We start from the raw sequence: 2,828 nt of genomic DNA, 5'->3' as shown, positions 1-2,828 counted from the left end.
GCGGGAACACCTTTATCGCGGAGCTGAATGAACTCGGTGGTTTATTAACTATTTTCCTCGTGGTCGGGCTGAGCAAAACTCTCAGCAGATTTGTGAGAGTCTTTTCACGCGTGCTGGAGCCCCCTCGCGAGTTTCTGCCCCGTGTCGCGGAGCAGAAAGTGGGGTGATGCTCGGCCCCCTCGGGAGCTGCCCTCCGGCAGCCCACCCCGGGGCACAGCCCCGCTTAACGTCGGTGCTGCAGCTCCGCAACACCTGCGCATCGCTGTGTATGGACATAATAATGCATATCTAAAAGATATAGCCGCTTCCTACATGTACGCACGGGAGTTTCTGTATGTTTGAAACTTGGCTTGCACATCTCTGGATTTGTGCATGTATCAATGCCCTGCTGAGATGCCGGTAATAAGTGTATACCACATGGCGGGGCACAGATTCTTTCATGAAGTTTTTTTATATAGCATCATCTTAATCTATGCAATACACTGAAAAAATCGAATAGTGCTATTTTGCATCGTGTCTTTTGATTAGGTTTTTTCCTTAAGGGGAAAAAACAAAATAATTACACACTTTTGTACCCTTGTGTTTCCCGGGGTTATGAAGTTAGATCTGTTCTCCCTTCTGGAATATGAATCTAGAAAAAGACATTTCTTATTACAGATTGGTAAGGTGCATTGCTGTAGTTTTGTTCTTTAAGCTGTGCAGAGTATGTGGGTTCTTGCGTGTTCTTATGGTCTTCTGAGAGGTGTTACCAGGAAGCACAACTCAAATCCAGTTATATGGTGAAACATCTGATTTCAAAGTTTATCTGTGTACTGAAAATTAAATGAACTTAAGGAGAAAAAAAAACCAACAAACCAACAACAAAAAACCCCAACCAAACCCAAACAAATTTGCACAATCAGTAAAACTGCAGCAGCTCTTATCAGCAAGTAGAGCTGAAAGATGTACTTGGCTTTTTTTTTTTTTTTTTTCAGAATGCCAGGTAATAGTTTCAAGCAAATTGGATTGACTGTATCCTTATCCTTCTGTGCTACTGTGACCATTAACTATGTTGGAACCTCCTCCAGCATTGTCTTTATGCTATCAGATAATGAAATAAAACCTCTGAAGTATAAGGTTTTGACATTGTAGAGAATATATTCCTCTTGGGTATTAGTCTTAAAGTTTTGCATACCTGCCTTCTACTTCTAAGATATTAGGTCCACTTCTATGTCTCTAGCAAATATTTCTCAGAGCCCACCATTTCTACCAGTTCCACTGAAATGTTTGCTTGCAAACCAGGGCTCTGAATCTGTTAACGGGTCAGGTACAGTCAGGTGGTTTGTTTTAATGAGCAGTGGCATGATTCAGGTCCTCACCAGCTCTGTGCTGAAAATAAACAGTTAAAGTTCACTTGGTTGTGACTGCGCTGAAATAGTCTGTATTCACATTCTGTAGGTTTTGTGAAAGAAAGCTGACTTATTGAACTGTAAAATGGAGCTGATAGTGATCGATGAGCGGACCTGGAAGTTCTGCAGAAATGGAAAACTTAGTTTAGAAGCAGAACAGGTATTTTCTTCTAGGCATGTTTCACAATGTACTGGCTGTTTGAATGGCTTTTAAAGACTTTAAATGCTGTGTCTGTTTCCGCATTATAGTATGACCTGCCAGCTCCTTCCAGAACCACACTTAAAGGAAACTAAATGAAAGCTTTGCAGTGAAGTTTTTAGTTTGAACTCCATATATAGATTTAGTAAACCATAATTTCAGAAAGTCTTAAATTACCAAAGTCTGAAGTCTAAACTTGTGGTAACTAGTGAGTTACTTAGTATCCGTCCCCAACAACTTTTTGTAGCGGATCAGAGCTTTAAAAAGCAATTTAGTGCAGCAGAGTAGCTTTGTACTAAAGAGATTCCAGAAGCTGGAGCCTGAGACTTGTACCACCTTGGTGTGGGTGCCCCTGTACCTCTGTGCTTCCCAGCTCAAGCGCCAATGCCAGTCCGCAGCACACATGGATGGGGTGACACTTCTGTGCCCTGACAGTGATTTTTTTTTTTTTTTTTTTTAAAGCCTCTTATCATTCTGTGTACAGAGCGCTGTGGTCCATGGCTGGCGGTACAACTTCCTCTCTCTGCAACTTAAATATTTAGTCTTGAGGTTCTACATTTTTGGTAGTTTTAATACTTTTCTTAAGACCTCTTGTTTGTACCATATATCCTGAGTACAATACCAAGGCTACGTGATAAATAATAAAACCTTAGATGTTTCCACCACCGATATGTAAGAGTTGTCAAAGGTAGAGGTAGTTCAAGGACAAATGACTTATGCTTCTTAAATGTCACATGCATATAGAGTCATCCTGATTCCCTTCACCCCTCTCCCTTCCCTTTTCAGTCTAAACCATGATGCCATTAAAATGGACTATTACTGGAAATGACCAGAACTGTGGTGGAAGTCTGAGCCTTGCTGTACTTTCCATCAAGTTAACATTATGTAGATGAAGCAGGCTTGGAGTGGAAATGGATGTGGCACTCCACTCCCCTTATTCTAAAAGGGGTTGAAGACCAAGATAATGGGATAATGCTGCTTGTGCGTGCTTGATTTTTAGTTCAGCCAATTATCTGAAATTGGGAATACTTAAGTTACAAAGGAAAAAAAAAAGTAGGCAAGCAGCCAGAAGTAGATTCCCTTGCTAATAAAGAAGTTTTCTGTATTAAAAACTTACTTGGTGATACTTATATTTTTTTAATAAGTTTTTCTCCAACTTGTAGGGCCAAATTAAAAAATGGCTTTAAAAATATGTATTCTCAGTTCTTTAAAGTGGCCCGTGTAGCGTGCTGTTCCACATA

This window comes from Charadrius vociferus, unplaced genomic scaffold, assembly GCF_000708025.1.
Source record: "Charadrius vociferus isolate BGI_N301 unplaced genomic scaffold, ASM70802v2 scaffold163, whole genome shotgun sequence".
NCBI lineage: Eukaryota > Metazoa > Chordata > Aves > Charadriiformes > Charadriidae > Charadrius > Charadrius vociferus.
Note: the sequence above shows the minus strand (reverse complement) of the source record.